Here is an 18,454-nt window from a genome sequence, read left to right on the forward strand (position 1 = left end):
GCAAGTGAAGGCATGCCCTTATTTCACAGATGTCATTGAGTGGGAGTCACTCTTTCTTGCACCTTGTGGGTGGCCTGAGATAAATGTGAGAAGATGAAGCAATATTTAATGGAGAAACATCTTTTCAGCCAAAGTTGCCCTTTGTCCTCTACCAGTGTGTGATCATGAGCAAGACTTCTCACCGCTCTTGGTCTCAGAGTTAGCTCTCTCCTGTAAAATACGAGAGTTTGCTCAGATCATTTCTTTTTCTTTCTTTCCTTTTTTTTTTTTGAGACAGAGTCTCTGTCACCTGGCTACAGTACTGTGGCATCAGCCTAGCTCACAGCAACTTCAAACTCCTGAGCTCAAGCAATCCTCTTGCCTCAGCCTCCCCAGTAGCTGGGACTACAGGCATGTGCCACCATGCCCGGCTAATTTTTTCTATATATTTTTAGGTGTCCAGCTAATTTCTTTCTATTTTTAGTAGAGACGGGGTCTCGCTCTTGCTCAGGCTGGTCTCGAACTCCTGAGCTCAAATGATCCTCCCGCCCCGGCCTCCCAGAGTGCTAGGATTACAGGTGTGAGCCACCATGCCAGCCCTGCTCAGAACATTTCCAAGGCCCCTTTCAACTTGGGGACTGCAAGGGCAGTTAGACCGTGGCTTGGCGTTGGGCTGAGCAGGGTCCAAATGCTGCCTGTGCCCTTGCTAGCTCTGTGCACTTCAGCTAGCTCACTGGCTTCTCAGCCCTGGTGTTCTCATCTGCAAAGTGGAGATGAAAAAGACTGTCCAAGTATGATTGTAAAAGTGTTAGAAACATAACTCTCATACAAATATAAAGTGGTATGTGCAAAGGTTTATTTAACTCATTAATGAGGGAACCAGCAGGATGGCAAAGTTGTTTCAAAGAGAATTTGAGGGGCTGAGAGCTTATGCTCAATGAAAGACAGAGAGCATGGAAATAAAATTACAAAGTTAAAAGCAAAGTTGGTTAATGTCCTACGGGGCAATAAACTAGCCCTTGAGGTTATATTTTCTGCCAGACAGTAATAATTTCCAACTCTGCCGCACTAAAGTTGACAAATTCATGGGTAACTTCACAGAGGACAGTCCCTGGTCTGTGGTATATAGTGAGGCAAACCCAGGCGAGCTCCCGGGGAACCTGGCCAGCTCCTTGGAAAGACATCAGGAGAAGCCCCTTGTCCCCATGGAACATGTCTAAGCAGACCCACGCTGATTGGTTTTCCGATGCAGCTGCAAAGTTTGTGTGAAGTGGAAAAAATAAAGATAAATTTGTGCTTTGAATCCCTAGTGCTTGCCTTCTGCAAAAGACAAACTCTCAGCATGGGGATAGGTGACAGACTTGTAGCAAACCAGAGTGAACTTTTGATAGGACAAAGATTTGTCGGGACAAGGAGGTGCCAGTGATTTCAAACACATCACAAAGTTGTGCTACGACCTGCGATGCTGGACAAGCCTCCTCCCATGGAGCTGGGGCAGTGGGCAGGTGCACCCTGTGGCCGTGCTGAGACTGGCCCTGCATTAGCAGAGGCTGCCTCCATGGCCAGGCATGGGCTTTGGAGTCAGCAGCCCTGGGTCCCACCTTGCCCCAGCACCAGCGCGACAGCCTTCGGCTCGAGATTTCACCTCTTCTCTGGAAGCACCAAAGCGTGAGCCTGGTGTGGCACAAGCACTCCATGAGTGGCAGCTGTGGGGACTCCCCTCACACCCTCTTCTTCCTGTCCCTGCTCTCTGAGCCTCAGTGTCCTTATCCTAAAACAGCTGCCTCCTAGGGTCATCCAGAGGGAGCACCTGCTGCTTTTGCTACCCCACTCAACACTCCCATAACTCAATCACCCCCTGGCGGCCAGTTCTCTTTGAAAAATGTCAGCTAGAGCCCGCTGCTGTCCTTTCTAACACCCGCCAACATACTCAGGGTCCAGCCTGTGTCCTGGCCACACCACTGAGGCCCTCCATGGCCCAGTCCCTGCCCACAGCTCCAGCCACGGCCTTCTGTTCCCTGACACTTCAAGCTCATCCCTACCTCACAGCCTTGTCACCTGCGGGTTCCACTGCCTGTGATGCTCTTCCCAGGACTCTGCACGGCTCCCTCCTTCTTGTTTTTTGGTCTCTCCTGGGACAGACAGGGATGCCCCTGCCCACGCTGGCTGCAGTAGCCCTCTCCTTCCCTCTCCCTCCCCATCCTGGTCCCTGTTCTCTGTCCTTCATAACACCCATCTCTGAAATCATCTGGATGGTTTTCTGGCTCCCCCACCAGGATGGAAGCCCATGGAAGCATGGAGCTCCCTTGTCTTCCTTGGTCGCTGCTCTGCCCCAGCCCCTAGCCCAGCACAGAGCATGCAGAGGGCTGGGTGACCAGCAAGGATGCTGACGACCAATGTGCCAGAGAGGACGAGCTGAGTGCTTGTCACATGTTTGCTCATTGAATCCTCACAACAGCCAGATGCTATTATTATCTGTTATTCCCATTTCACACAATAACAAGAAAGTGAGGCACAGAGAGGTTAGGTAACTTAAGAAGCAGACCCAGGATTCACACTCAGACAGTGTGGCTCCAGAGTTTCTGCTCTTAACTTACATATAAAATGCTTGTTGGATTTTGGTGTGCAAGAGCGAACAGGGACCGTATTCCCCAGTGCCCCCTACCGTGGATGGGGGCGGTGGGGGGTGTTGCTGCCTCGGCTCCGCCTCAGATCATCAGTCCTTGGATTCTCATGGGGAGCGTGTGACCTGGGTCCCTCGCATGTGCAGTTTGCAGTGGGGTTCACGCTCCTGTGAGGGTCTGATGCTGCCATGAGGGTCTGGTGCCACCACTGAACTAATGTGGGCAGGGTGCGGGCAGTGATGCCAGCAATGGGGAGCAGCTGGGGGCAGATGGGGCTTCCTGGCTCACCTCCTGCTGTGTGGCCCTGAGCACAGCCCTGCCTATGCTGCCAGAAGCCTCGCTTCCCCAGCCATGAGTGAGAACGGGCTCCCTCCCAGCACAGGGATGTGATTATGGGGTGGGGCTGCAGCCTTCAGAACTCCATTCCCACCTCTGCCCAGGATTAGTCAGGAAGGATGCAGCCCTGTGGCAGGTCACCTGCGGGCTTCACACTCATCATCAGAGTCTGACACCTCCAGCCACGGACAAATTACCTCTCTGCCGGGCCAACCCGGAGAGAGACTCAGCGATGGCAGAGCCCAGCGCCCTGGAGCGGAGGGCCCCAGCTGACCCATGCTGCGTTCTTTTCATTTGCACCTTAGCTGGCTATCGGGTGTGACAGGGACTGGCTGCCACCGCTCCCTGCTGCAGAAAGCCAAGTGCCCTGGGTTTCCCGCCTCAGAGCCTCATCCCCAACCGTGGTGTCTTTTTGTCTGGCTCTCTGTTTTTCCGTATTTCTCTTTATCAGTCTCTGGGCTCTGCCTCTGTCTCCATTTCCCTCTCTGTCTCGGGATCCCTTGCCTTCCCACTGTGCCTGGGACGTGGCCGCTGCCCCCACAGGGCTGCCACGTTGCTTTCCTGCACTTTCTGCCCAGGTGCAGCCCAAGGGCGCGCTGGCAGGCTGGGAGTGTGTGGCCCGGGACCCTGGCTTCTGTCTGGGCCTCCGTTAGACAAATGCGGTCCGACCTTTTCCCTCCTGTGGCCCGGGGACCCTCCCAGTGGTAGCCGTGAGGATGCGGGGAGGGTATTTGTGTGGGGACATCAACAGCAGAGTCACTGGGGAGGTGTGGCAGACATGGCACTCTACCCTTCCATGGACGTGGTCACCTCCAATCCTGCCACCCACAGCGTCAACCTCAGATCCCAGATGCTGGATCCCGAAGCTGCCCCTCCACTCACTCCCCTTCCCTTCTTTCTTCCTCCTACCAAAAATGTCAGCAGGACAGAGAAAGTCGGGCACACCCACACAGATAAGCACACAGGTGTCCTTGCTCAACTCTCTGAATTTAGTAGCAGACTTTCACCTGTGCTGTCAATAGCTCTTTCCTGTGTAGTAAGTTTAGCTGAATAGAGAACACTAATACAGGGTGACCAGGAAATCCCTCTCTGCCCAAAGAGTGTCATTTACATTCCCAGATTGATCTGATGTCACCAGTAATGGAGTAGGCAGAGTCAGGACTTCTCCTGACACACCTCATGGAAATTAGGGTGTCAGTCATTCACCATCTAGTACGAACTACTCTTCCAGGCGCAATTTCCTCAACACTTAGCATCAATCATCTTGGGGGATTGGAAATACTCAGAAAGGGTTGGAGAAGGCAGTAGCACTGTAAGGGGGCACCAGGTGGGGAAGGACACAGTGAGAGGCTTGAGGGGCAGAGATGACAGGGTCAGAGACCACAAGTGCAGAATAAGAGCTCTCAGTCCTCGGAATTTCCTGGGGAGCTTGGGAGAATCCCAGCGCCCAGGATCCACCCCCAATCAACAAAATCCGAGTGTCTGGGGCGGGGCCCAATGACATCAGTGTTTTTTAAAGTTCCCCAGGTGGTTCCAATGTGCAGCCAAATTTGGGAACCCTGCTCTACCAGTGCTGTGCAGATCAAATGCGGACTCTGATTCAGCGGGTCTGGGGTGGGGCCTGACATTCTGCCTGTCTTTCAACGCCCGAACTGCTCGTTTTATTACCACAAGGCTCTAGTTTACACTGCTTGTTCTCCAACCTGGCTTTGTGCTCAAACTAAGGCAGATGAAAAATGGGACATACTGACTTGGCCCCTCAAGACTCAGTCCCCCAACGCACAGCCCTGGCAAGGCTGAGCTGGAGCACACGCTGGAGCTGGAGCTGAGAGCAGTGGTCAGTGGGCTCGAGCAGGCACAGGGGCGCGGGCAAGAGCGCTGCTTTGAGGGGCTCTTTTTCGTGCGTGGCTTTGCCACTTGTAGGTGCGGCTTGGGTGTAGCCTGCCCACTCATGTTAGCACACCTTCCTCCAGGAGGCTGCAGAGGGCACACGCTTCCTTTCCCACAGCTGTGCTGTCATTACTACTATAGGAGGCGAGAGGCTCCCAGACGTGCCATGTGACAAGCGCGGTGACAGACACAGTGGTGGAGTGTGTATGTGTGTGGGGGAGGAGCCAGGTGGGCCACGAGCATGGCAGGAGGGGCCTGGAGGGGCTGGTTTCCTCCCAGGGTCTGTGCCCTTCCTGCCCAACCCTGTCACAAAAGCAGCGTGGGCCCAGTTCAGAGACCTTTGTCATTTGCTTGAGAACAGGCCCCTTGCAGGAATAACAGTTTTGAGTGTTTGGGGTGGTGGTCACAGGGGGATTATTATACCCTTAGCCAGTCAGTCCCCACTGAGGACCTGTGCCTGTTTTTTTTCTGTTTTGTTCTAATAGACTATTTTTTAGAACAATTTTAGGTTCACGGCAGAACTGAGAAGAAGCTACAGAGATTCTCCCATATACTCCCTGCCTCTACACATGCCCAGCCTCCTCCCTTGTCACATCCCCCCGAGGGTGGTACATTGGTTATGATCGATAAACCTATTTTGGTGCATCATTATCACTTGGAGTCCACAGTTTGCATTAGGGTGCACTCTTGGTGGGTTCTGTGGGTTTGGACAAATGTGTGATGACTGTATCCACTGTTATAGTATCACACGGAGGAGTTTCACTGCCCTGAACACCCTCTGTGCTCTGCCTATCCATTCTCTCCCCAGTAACCCCCAGCAGCCACTGATGTTTTCCTTGTCTCCATAGTTTTGCCTTTTCCAGAATGTCATATAGTTAGAATCATACAGTGTGTGGCCTCTTCAGACTGGTGTCTCTCACTTTGTCATATGCATGTTAGTTTCCTCCATGTCTTTTCATGGCTCGATAGCTTATCTCTTTTTAGCGATGAATAATATTCCATTCCCTGGCTGTACCACAGTTTATCTATCCATTCACCTGCTGATGGATATCTTGGTTGCTTCCAAGTTTTGGCAATTGTGAATAAAGGTCGGATAAACATTTGTGTGGACATAGGTTTTAACTCCTTTGGGTAAACACCAGGGAGTGTGACCACGGATCACATAGTGAGAGCATGTTTAGTTTTGTAAGGAACTGCCAACTGTCTTCCGAAGTGGCTGTGCCCTTTTGCATTCCCATCAGCCATGGAAGAGAGTTCCTGTTGCTCCACATCCTCGCCAACATTTGATGTTGTCAGTGCTCTGAATTTTGGTCCCCTAATAAGTGTGTAGCGCAGGACCAGTTTTTTAATGTCAGAACATCACAGACCTCCTCCTAGCTGCTAGTTTTGACCTTTTGAGTAGCCAAATATAATTGTCAAATATTGATGAAATCCCACCTCTTTGCTAGGCATCAAGTACACAGGCACGGCCCTTGCCCTTCCAGAACATGTGATTTAATTGAGAAGATAAACATTAATTATATAATTTCATGACTAATGGGTTGATTAAAACTGTGGTAAGTGCTAAGAAGGAAGAGCATGGGTACAGTCAGGTAGTGGCTGAGAAGACACACCATGGTTTTGGAAACCTCATGAATCCAGCAGTGCTTTTAATTGACTCTGTGTCTTAGTCACCATGGCATCTGCACCCACATGGAAGGCATAAGAAAAGTCATAGCAATAGCTCCTGTTTATTGGGCTTTAAACTGCCACCCCACACATCTAACCCTCATGGCACCTCTCTGAGACAATGACTCTCACTCTCCCGGTTTTACAGATGCGGAGAATAAGGCTCACAGAGGTAGAGTCTGAGGTTGCCGTAACTCCCATTCAGCCTGCAGGCAATGCGAGGGGTGCATGAGGATGCCCAGATATTGCACAGCTGTGTGGCCCTTGCGGCTCCACAGCCCATAGGTGGGGGCCCCTGGTCTGGGGGGGAGGGAATGACATGGGATAGCAGATGCCCGGTGGCACCAGCCCTTCCCTGGGGGAGGGCATGGCTGCTAGAGCCAGTCTCTACAAGTTGGAGAATGTTTCCATCCTTTTTAGAGAATCAGGATGTGAAGATGAAGGCTCCTGAGCCCCAGACACAGTTTCTGATATTCACACTATGGCCAGAGCCCCCACCCCATCTCTCCCTGAAGCCGGCCACAGCCACCACACCGGGAGGGCTGGGTGCCCTCTGCGTCCAGGTTTTGCAGAATCAGCCATCATTTCCACAACCAGGTGAAGACCCGGAGCCCTCGTGTCACTCATTCTGGTTGGGGGGGTGTCTTGGGGGTTGGCCAGGGGGTGTTCAGAGAGTCTGTGGGAAGTCAGGGGCTGATGGCCTTGCATCCTCCACCCGGCGGCCCCCACTATGACTCCCTTGATTCTCAGGGGCCCTGGGGACACAGTCCCAAATGCTGCTGCCTCTGTGACTGGCTTCTTCTGATTTTCTGATTGCGGTCCCTCACCACAGGGTTCCAACGTTTGCCTCTTTGTCTTTCAAGCCTTTGGGGATTTGGTAGGAGTGACAGTTCCTGAGACACTTGTAGGAATCCAGGGTGGCAAGGAGAAGTCCCCAGACAATGCTCATCCCAGACAGGGGCTGACTCCTGCCCTCCCGCAGCACGCTGCTCAGGGGAAACATACCAACCTTATGCCATTTTTGATGAGAGTATGTCTCAAATTTATTATGCAATTATCTAAGCTCTGAAACAGAGGGTCCTGAACATGATTTAACCTTTCCCTGATGACTCAGTGTCAATATTGTGAGTGCTCACGATCCCACTCTGCTTTTTAGGTTTTCACCTCCTCCCTCCAAGTTCATCTATCAAGCGTCACCGCTGATATGTGTGTGCTTCTAGAAGCCTCCCCACCCACCTGCCCGTCACTCTGATGATTCTAGTGTGTGGCGCTGGTGTGGCAAAGTGGGTTAGCTTGTGGCCTCTGCAGTCGGAAAGCCTGGGAAAGTTACTATGCCTCAATTACATCATCTGGAAAGTAGGCATGTGAGAGTGCTTTTGAAAAAGTAGACTATTTTTAAGAGCTGTTTTAGGTTTACAGCAAAATTGAATGGAAAGCATGGAGAGTTCTGTACACTCCCTGCCCCTTGTCATACAGAATCTCTCTTATGATCAACATCCCACACCAGAGTGCTGACAGTATTTATCTCAAAAGTCTTGAATAAGGATTTTAAGGATTAAATAAGATAATGCACATAAAACATATAAAATACCTAGCACAGTGCCAGGCACATAGTAAATGCTCTTGTGTTACATAAGAATCAGTGCTGATCATTGAGGTCCTAAGAAGTAAGGTGAACAGCTTTTGTGCAAGGGTTTTGGGGAGCCCCAGATGCCTTCTCAGCACCTCTCTGTGCTTGTGGTCAGGCAGTGGGAGGGATGAATTCTGGAGAAGGGGACAGGATCAAGCCTCACCTCATCTGCAAGTAGCTTAGTGATGTGGACTATGTTCAGCACGTGCCTGTCCTGGGAGTCTAAGGGTGGGTCCCTTAGGGCATAATGGTGCTCTCCTGACCCTCTGGGTGGTATGAGTGGGACTCCCTGTGGGCTTGGGAAAAAGACAAGAAGAGCTGAATGGACAAGGTCTGGTGTGTGGGTCGGATAGGCAAGATTGAGGGTGGCTGGGATCCAAGGTGGGTCTTTAACCCTGAGCAGAGGAAGAGCTGCCTGAGGGGTTCAGGACCACGGACAGCTCCTCAGATAGCGACTCCTTGTGGCTCCTCGCCGTTCCTCTAGGCTTTTGTTGCTGTGGCAGTTCACTCTTAGCCAACTGGAAACCTTCCTTGATTCTGTTAAAGACAGGGCTCTGTGTTTCTGCCTGCCTGGGAGGTCATTAGGGCCTTATTTCCTGCAGGTGTGGCTGTGTGTGCATGTGGAGGGACCATCAGGGGCAGGTGTGCTGGGCAGGCTGCCCTCTTGCCATTGCAATTCCTCCTGCTCCCCTTTCCTTCTGAGACCCCCCCGAGGCTAAGACTGAGACAGGGCCTGCGACTGCTCTGAAGGAGATGGGGGGACATTGGGGCATGGTATTTGGTCAAAGAAATGGGCCCCATTTCAGGCTTGGGGGCCAAGGAAGCATGGAGTGGAAATGCCCCAGGGACTCAGTGATGCTCTGTTGGCCTCCTTGGCAGGCTGCTGCTGTCTTGACTTCAAGTCAGACATCTGTCCTGACATCAGCTGTCCTGCCACATCACCAGGGCTCCCAACTTCTCCGTGAGGGAGCTCAGACTGGCAGCCAATGCACCCAGTCACTTCCCTGAGCACAGCCCCTTCCCCAGCACAGCCTGGGTTCTACTCGCCCAGCCCTGTCGCTCTTCTCAGTTCTCCCTCTTCTCAGTCCACACTGGATTCTGCCCACCCCCCGGTCTGCCCCTGGTCCTTATCAGGAAGAACCCAAAGAGTCTGCCCCTCGGAGTCTAGATGAGCTTAGCTGAGAAAGATGGTGCACATGAAGGATGCCTGTACACACGTGTATTCCTCAAAATAGTCCAAAATGCACCCTGGCTTAAGCCAGCGCAGCAGAGAGCTGTGTACGGGCCGGTGGGGTCAGCTCCTCTGCAGAATGACTTCTCCTGAGCTCGGGTACCAGGCCATGAGCCTGGCCTGGGAACATATGAGTCATTGCCCCGTGAAATGCATGGCCGTGACAGAAGCAGACCAATTTACCAAATGTCATTTTTCTAAAAGCCAATTTTCCAAAAGTCAATTCACTGAATGGCCAATTTGTCAAATGACCAATTTGTCAAATTGACTTAGTTCTTTTAACTATTGGGTGTGAGTTAACTGGTTTGCATTTTGTCTTTATCACAGCATTTTAAGAACTGTTCCATCCGTCTCTGCCCCAGCTCCTGGTGTCTGTGCTGCAGTGAGCCCACCCCAGCCTCTCCCTGCAGCCTCTCCCTGCCACTGCAGGAAGCTGGGGCTGGGGCGACCCAGCCGTCCTTAAGGCGGCCGTTGTGAAGACAAACGGGAAAGCGCCCAACTAAAATCAAATTCTTAAAGGAAACAAAGAAATTTAGTAAGTTGATTCTTTGGAGAATTGGCCAATCTGTGACTTGGCTTCGGAGAAGTGACCAGAAGGGGTGACCTTGTGTCCTTGGGCCTCCCCTGGGCATGCTGGCGAGGGCCCTGCTGACCCCTCCCATAGCCATCTCGTTATGAGACTCGTGGGAGGCCTCCGTGCTTGGTTTCAAACCCAGGAAAGGCCGTGCCTCTCCCAAGCTTTTCAGTCTGCAGACTTGGTAAATTGCGTGGGTCGTCCGTCTCCATGTTCCCCTAGGCCGTGAGAAGCCGGGCCCCATTTGCAGAAGATGCAAACGGATCGTAGGGTGTGCTTCTCTCTCTCTGGTTTGATACTTCTACCCATTTCTGTCTTTATTTTTTTACTCTTCCTCTGATTCTGTTTTCTTATTCTATAAGGTATCCTTAAAACTGCCTCATTGCGACAGTTTTGCAACAAAGCAGAAAAGGTATCAACCTGCTGCGAAGGCTTTTGTCGCCCGTTTCCCCCAGTCCTGCCCTGGCTTCCCCAAGGTCCTCGCCCCTGTGGTACCAGCCCCTCTGCCCACCCAGCTTGACCTGGAGGTCTGGTCCCTGGAGCAGGGCACTGGACCCATCCGTTAGGGAGATGCAAAACCCGGACACACATTGCTGTGTTAGAGGCCCTGGAAAATGCAGCATGTTCACCTGGCATAGTCAGATGCCCCTGCCCCCCCCAGCGCCTGTTCTCCCACCTCCACCTCAACGGTGTTGGAAGGAGGTCCAGCCCCTCATCACTTTAGGGCAGGGAGTGTTTCTGCCACGCTGTCCCCTGTGCAGCTTCCTCTCAGCCTGGGAGTTTGCGCAGCGCTTACAGTTGTGAGCCTGGCATCCCGGGTGTGTGTCTCCTCCACTGGGACCAGGGAGGGAGGGTGTGGGCGTTTGCTGAATGCCTGCAAAGCACCAGGCACTGGAAGCTGTGCTTCCTGTGTCACTTCAATTGAAGTGTAACATGTACACAGAAAAGCACACCAATCCGTGTGCAGCCTGCCCAGTTTGCACAAAGTGAACATACTCGAGTAACCAGCACCAGACTGAGAAGTGAAATACCACGAGCACCCAGAAGCCCTTGTACCGCCTTCCAGTCACTGATCCCGCCCCCGGGGTAACCACATCCCAACTCCTAACAACATAGGTTAGCTTTGCCTGTGTTGTGCTCTATAAACGTGGCACATGTATTATTTAATTCTCACAACCCAGCAAGAGGGAGATGTAGTTAACCCTCCTTTTAGGCATGGGCAACCAGACTCAGAGAGGTTAAGTAACTTGCCCAAGGTCACACAGGAGCAAGTGATGGAGCTTGGAATCAAATGGAGGGTTGTCTGGTTCCAAAGTTCATATCTTTTTCTCTATACTTTGGTTCTTTGTTCTTCTGCACCACCTCCCCTGCCCCTGCTGCCGTTGTGTGTCCGAAGTCGCGGGTCCTAACTGCTCAGTGTAGGCGTCCAGAACAGAAGCCTGTCTCCCCCACTGCACCGCTGCCCTGGACTCAGCAGTACACCGGGGCTTCCTAGGTCTCGGTGCTCAGCGCCTGGTGGTCACCAGGCCCTGCCCTGGCATTCGCGTGAAGAGGGGCTGCATTTCCCTGCCCCTTCGTCCACCCTTACTGCCCACTCCCGTGCTCTTGCCATGGTGGCTGGGACCCTAGCCTGCCACTTACTGCCCGTCGGCAGAATTGAGGGACAGAGCTGGTTCTGTTTCCAGTGTGTCCCCGAGCCGCTCGCCGCTGAGTGGGACTCCGGCCTCTGAGCCGCTTTTCCCAAGGAGTGCGGCGTCCTGGGCGTGTGCCTCTCTGATGTCTCCACTGTGGGACTTGGTGCTCGCAGCTGCAGAGCAAACAGCCCGCTTCAAGGAAATGTTACCCAGGGTGGTTTTACTGTGCGGCCATCCAGGGCCGCTTAATGCCTCTTCCTAATGAGGTTTCTGCAACATTAACTCTGGTGGTGCTGGAAGGGAGGGGCTGCCACAGGAGGGTTTGCTGCGTCGTGGTGGGCAGGGGAGGGGGCGTCTCTCCAGCTGACGTGGCCTGGCACACACCAGGTGCTCAGGAAACATAGGCAGAATGAATTAGGGGCAAAACTCAGACCCCACTATCTGCGGTATCAGTCCCTGACCCACCTGCACGAGTTCGGATGGACGTTGGGAGTTCCCTGGGACAATGTCGGTGGTTCAACATGTTAAAGCTCCAGCGCATGTGAGCTTGAAATCTTACAACCCCCTTAGGAGGGGGAGAGGAGGGGAAGGAGAGGGCCGGTAACTTTTTCAGGGCCACAGAGCTGGGCTGCTCAGCAGATAGTAGTGGCAGTGTGAAGAATTCCTGACAATACAGTTGGTTGTCACCTACCGTGTGCCAGTCTCCTCTTAGAAGTTTATGTTACGGAAGAGGAAACTGAGGCCCAATGAGCCAGCCAGTGGTGCTGAGCTTGGTTTTGATCCCAGCGCCCCTCCCAGACAGGCTACTGTCCCCACAGGGGTGTCCTTTGGGGCAGCCGGCTGACCTGGTGTCCCACCGCTCACCCCAGCTGGCCTGACTCCGAGGCAGGCAGTCGGGCAGTGAGGGGGTCAGGAGAGCACACGGGGATTAGCGTGGGGAGCTCCCCCCGACTCAGGGCGCAGCTGGCCCAGAGGAGGGGCACCCAGCTCCAGGTCCCTGTCCTGTGTTTGGGCAAGGGGGAGGAGTGGCAGACAAGATCAAAGCCGGCTGGGCTGGGCGGGTGGGGGGTGGGACCAGTTCCCCCTTCAATCCGCCAGCGTGTCCCTCTGACACTAATCCCTGGTCTCCTCCGCACCCTCACCCTTGCCCCTACCAGAACTTGACTTCTGGAAAGATGAAACAAACTCCTTCACACTGAGGATCAGCTGACTGAGAAGCTTTCTGTTTGCATTTCCTGGGAGCACCTGAGACTTATGAGTGGACAAAGCCCTGGTGGCTGCATTGAGGTCAGAGCCCGAGGCAGTGCGGTTCAGGTCCTCGTCACCAAATGCCCTCAAGAATGCACCCTGAAGGTGAATTAGACGTAGTCCCCGACCTGGAGACAGGCACACACATGCAGCATGCCTGTCCACACAGGGCACATCTGGGGTGCTTGAATGTCATCCCATGGGCTGGGAGAGCAGGCAGGGAGGAGCAGCTGCATAATTAGTTCCCCTCCTAGGCTCCCAGGGGTGGCTTGAAGGACAGGCAGAGGACAAGGGAGGGACGGTCCAGCCAGATCCCAGGAGCACCTGGGAGGAGGCTGTGCATCCCAGCATCCACCCAGGGGCATCGCCAGCCTCCCTTCTGCACGGGCGTCCTGCAGTCGGGACCTGGGGGACAGAGCAGCCCTTGGAAGTCTGTCTCCCAGACTGCCAGGTCTGTGACTCCTGACTCCTGGCCCTGACCAGGGTTGCCGATCTCCCTCACGCTGTGAGTGCTGGAGCTAATTTGTCAGCCAGCACCACGGCCTGCTCCTGTGGCCTCTGTGCTGAGCACAGCTGGACAGTGTCCCCTCTGTCCCCATCCCAGCAGGAACACAGGGTGGGCCTCTAGGGCAGATGCAGTGGCCTGTCCCTGCCCTCCGCCCCGTGAGCACCTCCTCTGTTCCCTGTGAAGGTGGACGTTGGTGTGCCCCGCTGAGGGGCCAGTGACAGCTCTTCCCTCTGTCCCCCTGCTAGGGGTGTCTGTGTCCACATCTCCCCCACCCAGCCCCCAAAGAGTAGGAGGTGGCACCTCTGCCCCTTGCTTTGAAATGCTGGCCGGGTACAGGGGCTACAGCCCAGCTTGCTTTAGCCTTAGATGGGGACACCTTCCCTCTGCCAGATGTAGCACTTCTCAAACTTTGGTGTGCATATGAGCCACTTAGGGATCTTGTTCGAGTGCACACTCTGATTCGGCAGGTGGGGCCCAGAAACACGCTTTTCTGACAAAGTTCCAGGGGCCGCTGCTGCTGGTCCACCAGCCGCCTGGGACTTGCTGAGTGGTCCGGGCTGCAGTCCCAGCAGTCGCTCGCTCATAGCAGCAGTGGGAGGCTGCGTGCTGGGCGCCAGCCACCAGCGGGCACGCTGAGCCTGTGACGTGCATGGCTGCAATCTGATCGTCTCGCCATCCCTGGGAGGTCAGCAGCAGTGCAGCCACTGGGAGCCAACTGCAGTCTTGCCCGAGGTCACACAGCGGGTTGGTGGCCTTGAGCCTCAGCCTCTGATCCCCAGGCCCTGGCTGCCTCCCCCTCCCTACAGAGCCAAAGGACTGTTACCAAATGTGAGCCTGACAGCCGACTCTGCCGGCCTGGCCAAGAGCACCACACACCCCTCGGTTAAGCTGCGTGACGGTTATTCCCATTTTACCAGGAGACTGAGGCTCCAGGGCTTAGAAAACTTGCATGAGGCCACTCAGTGGGTACGTGGCTGGCTTTGTCCGCTCCAGGGCCCTTGTTCCTGGCTGGGCCTCCTGCTGGGAAGGCTCAGGGTCACCAGTCAGGCTGCAGGGGCCGAGGGGACAGAGCACATGTAGGCTCTGCAGTGGGGTGGCCAAGCGGGTGGCAGGAAGCCAGAGGCAGATCCAGCCTTGGCTGGTGCCCAGCCCCCCCACCGCCCCTCCCCTGCCCTGGGCTAATCCCCTTAGAGACCAATCTGCTGTAGGGACCAATCAGGTTAGAGCGTGAAGGGGGATTAGCAGCGAGAACATGGGGTCCTGACCTCGGCTGCCCTGGCCCTGGCAGAGGCTGGGGGGATTGGCAGAGTGAGCAGGAGCGGCGTGCCTGGGATGGTGCCACGTCAGGGCTGGGGCTTGGCTGCCCCTTCTCTTGGGAGGGAGGCTGGGGTCGCCGCCTGCTCCCGGACCTAGCGGGGGCTGCTACGGGTAGAGCTTGGCTCTTCGGGCCCTTGATCTTGGGTGGTGGGGTCCAGGTTGAGGGGTGTCTCTGCCTGCAGAACCTTTACCCCGAGCCCCGCAGAGTGGACTCTCAGGGGCTCCAGCTCCTCTTCCTGTGGAGTCCCAGGACAGTCACTCCCCCTCCTCAGTGGCTGCCCAGACTTCCCTGCTGAGGCTGCTGGTGCCATCTGGAGCCACCTGGAGGTGTCTGATTATGCATACCCTGTCAGTACGCGTGAGGGGAGAGGCACAGTTGATAGAACATCGGTGCAATAGCAAGTGCTTGTTCAGCACTTCCCCTCATCCCATGGGGTCTTCAGCCTGGTCAGGCAGAGCCGGGACAAGCACCCCAGGGCACAGGTGCAGGGCTGTGGTCTCGTGCTGCAGAGCCAGCCTGTGTGGCCTTGCCTCCCACCACTCCCCAGCCACGCAGCCTGTCCTAACTTCTCGTTTTGGCCAGGACAATGCAGAGGGCTTGGAGCAGGAGAATCAGGTAAGTATTCGCTTTCTTTCAATTCAGCAAAAAATTACTGAGTCCCAGCAATGTGCCAGGCCCTGGGATACAATGCAGGGCAAAAGAGTGTCTGCCCTCAGGAAATTATGGTCTGCAGGGGGAGATGGACATTAACCAAAAATCAGTATTTCATTACATTCAATACGCTTGTATTACGTTACAGTCCTGAATTGGTGCTGGGAAGGGAAACAGCCTGTGGCAGAGGGAGCAGCCCAGTCAGAGCTCAGGGGAGGTGTCTGTAGACTGAGATGTGAAGGAAGAATAGGAGTTTTCTGGGTGAAGAGTGGGGGAAGGACATTCCAGGCCTCGGTACCAGCAAGTACAAAGGTCCTGTGGCAGGAGGGGCCTGGGTAACTGAAGGGATGTTAGCACAGGTGGAGTAGCAGGGAGGAGTGAGAGCACACAATGCCCCCCTCCCCAGATCCTGCGAGGTAAGGGCCACTTTCCCTCCCCATTTTGCAGATGAGAAAACGGAGGCCAGACAGGTTAAGTGATTAGCCCAGGACCCCATGATTTAAGTGGATGAGCCAGGGCTTCTTGAACCCAGGTCTCTACTGTGTCACTCAGCTGTGGGCTTTCTCTGGTACACCCTGGCCTCTCTGTGTGTGTCCCTGGACCAGCAGCATCGGCATCCCCTGGGTGCCTGTCAGAAATCTGGGACCCGTCCTCACCCTCAGAATCTGTCCCCAGCCCTCTCCCTGCCGGGCTGCTGAGCCCTTGCTCTGGGCATCTGTCCTGGTGCCCTCCTGAGCCCCTGTCTGCCCGTAGGGCTCGGTGCCCTCTGCTTCTCCTGGCTAGGATCGGGCCACCAGCTGCTCCAGGTTTAGCTGTTTGTCCTTCCAGCTGTGGACCCTCCCTCTCCAGGATGGCCTCTCTCAGGATGTCTCACTCTGCCCTGACACACCCCCAGCCATTCTGCCCCTTCGTGGCCTGTGACTAGCCACCATGGGAGCAGGATGGGGCACAAATGACTAGGTTTGAGGGAGCTAAAGGAGGCTCAGGGCCCCAGCAAATGTGGGGAAAGGTGTAGGTGGTGCTTCATGGGTCTCCACGCAGACTGGGTGCAATGGGCTTGAGAAACGTTATTTCAGAGAGGTTCGGGAAAGACAACACAAGTGCCGAGAATAGCTTTGTTTTGGTTTGCGAGCGGCGAAGGCATCCAAGTCCAGGGAAGGCTTGTGGCGCCCCCTAGTGGGAGCTGTTGGCGGGGACTGTTCCTGGCAGCGGTGTGGGAAGGGAGGATTGGCTGCGTTTGGTAAATGCAGGTTCCTGTTCAGAAGCTTAAATACCGAAACTCACATAATCCTCCCCCAAACACGCGTGGTAGGTGTTTTTATGCCTGTTTCACAAAGAGGACACCTGAAGCTCTCAGGTGCCTAACCTCCCCAGGCCCGCGGTTGGTCAAGGGCAGAAGCGGGAATTGAACTTGGTCCTCAGCAAGTACTGGCTCTCCCACCACCCGCTTGGCTGCCAGCACGCTGCCCGTTCCTGAGACTTCCAGGGCTCACCTGTTTTCCCCTGGTCTGGAGGCTGGCCTGTCCGGGCTCACAGATGCATTTCCGTCTGTCATTTAAGCAATGGGAGCTGCTTCCTGCTGGGGACTGGCTGGACCTGGGTGGGCCTGAACTTTCCTTGCAGGGTCTGCTCTGCGCCCACCTTGGGACCCTCTTCTCATGACGGGTTCTCGGTGTCAGCATCACCAGGCACCTGCCTGCCTGTGTCTTTCCTCTGTAGGCGTTCGTGCCCCAGAGCAGATCACACCCCTCTCTGGTCCATCCTGTCACCTTCCCCGGCCTGTGGGGCTTTTACCCCAACACTCTTCCCGGCACCTCTGCTCTGCCCAGCGCTCTGAGCCAGGCTGTCTCCCGCCTGGGCCTTTGCACAGACTGGGCCTGCCCCGGGGTCTGCTGTCCCCTCTCTCCTCCCCCCTTAGTTCCTGGCGCGAGTCCTTAGAATTGCTTTTCCTGAGCCGCACATCGATTCGATGCTATTGTAAGAAACATACACTTGAACCCCATTTATTACAAGGCTCTAGTGTTATCGATTAGGCCACACTGTCATTTTTTTATAAAGACCTCTGGGACAATTCTTGGCTCATCTCAGTGCCCAAACAGCGGTGCTCCTGAGAAGCGGAGCCTTTTAAACTTGTGTGTGTATCGTGGACGCCGGGCCCTGGCCACTTCTCTCGCGTCGGCTCCCGGTCAGAGAGCTCAGAGCCCGGCCGCGGCTGGCGTGTGGGTCACGGGGCGCGTGCTTTCTTAGCACTGCTATCGATTCTTCTCTCGGCCCCATTTTTCACTCCCGCTCTCTTGCTGTTTTGTAAATCCCTACAAAAGCCTTTGTGGAACAAAGTCGGGTCTAAGTCAATAAGTTAATCGATACAAATAAAACCCTTCCTCGCAGGGCTGTGGTGAGGACTCGATGGAACAGTGAATATTAGTGCAGCCCCGGGCCCCTCCCAGGCTCAGCTGGGGCCACCGTGAGGGTCCCACTGGGGGTCCCACCTTCCCACATGCCCCCCACCACCCCGGCTCCATGGAAGTCTCCAGGCCGCCCCCCTCACGGCATGTGCGCCCATCTCCCCGACTCTTCTCCCCGGCCCTCCCCTCGGAAGTCGCGCTGCCGGCAACTTCCCTCACCTGCTCTCCGGGGTCCCCAGGCCCCTAAAGAACCAGGCACTTCACCTGACACTTGTCTTAGTCGGTTCAGGCTGCTATGACACACGACCACAGACTGGAGGCTTATAGACAACAGCAATCTATTTCTCACAGTTCTGGAGATGGGAAGTCCAAGGTCAAGGTGCTGGCAGATTCACTGTGTGGTGAGGCTGCTTCCCGGTTCATAGATGGCGCCTTCTCGCTGTCCTCACGTGGTGGGTGGGACCAGGCAGCTCTTGGGGCCTCTTTCATAAGGGCACTAATTCCCTTATAAGGGTGGAGCCCTCGTGGCCTAATCACCTCCCACAGGCCCCACCTCTTAATACCATCACTTTGGGGATTAGGTTTCGATGCATGAATTTGGGGCAGACACATCCCTGCACGTCCCCCACGATGCCGTGGGGGCTGAGCTGGCCTCTGTGGCTCTGTGGGCAGGACTGGGGTCCGGCTGGGCTGGGCACAGCTGGCCCAGGCTTCTCCCTGCAGCCGAGCCCTCTGCCCAGAGAAGGGAGGTGGCTGGG

General features: G+C 55.1%; 1 protein-coding gene across 1 annotated transcript in view; it reads left to right on the top strand.

Annotated features, from left to right (window-relative positions):
* The window catches only part of LOC123649731 (slit homolog 1 protein), a 143,688-nt gene that overhangs the window by 84,187 nt on the left and 41,047 nt on the right, over positions 1-18,454 (top strand). The window lies entirely within an intron of this gene.

The sequence above is a fragment of the Lemur catta genome, chromosome 14, assembly GCF_020740605.2.
Source record: "Lemur catta isolate mLemCat1 chromosome 14, mLemCat1.pri, whole genome shotgun sequence".
Classification (NCBI taxonomy): domain Eukaryota; kingdom Metazoa; phylum Chordata; class Mammalia; order Primates; family Lemuridae; genus Lemur; species Lemur catta.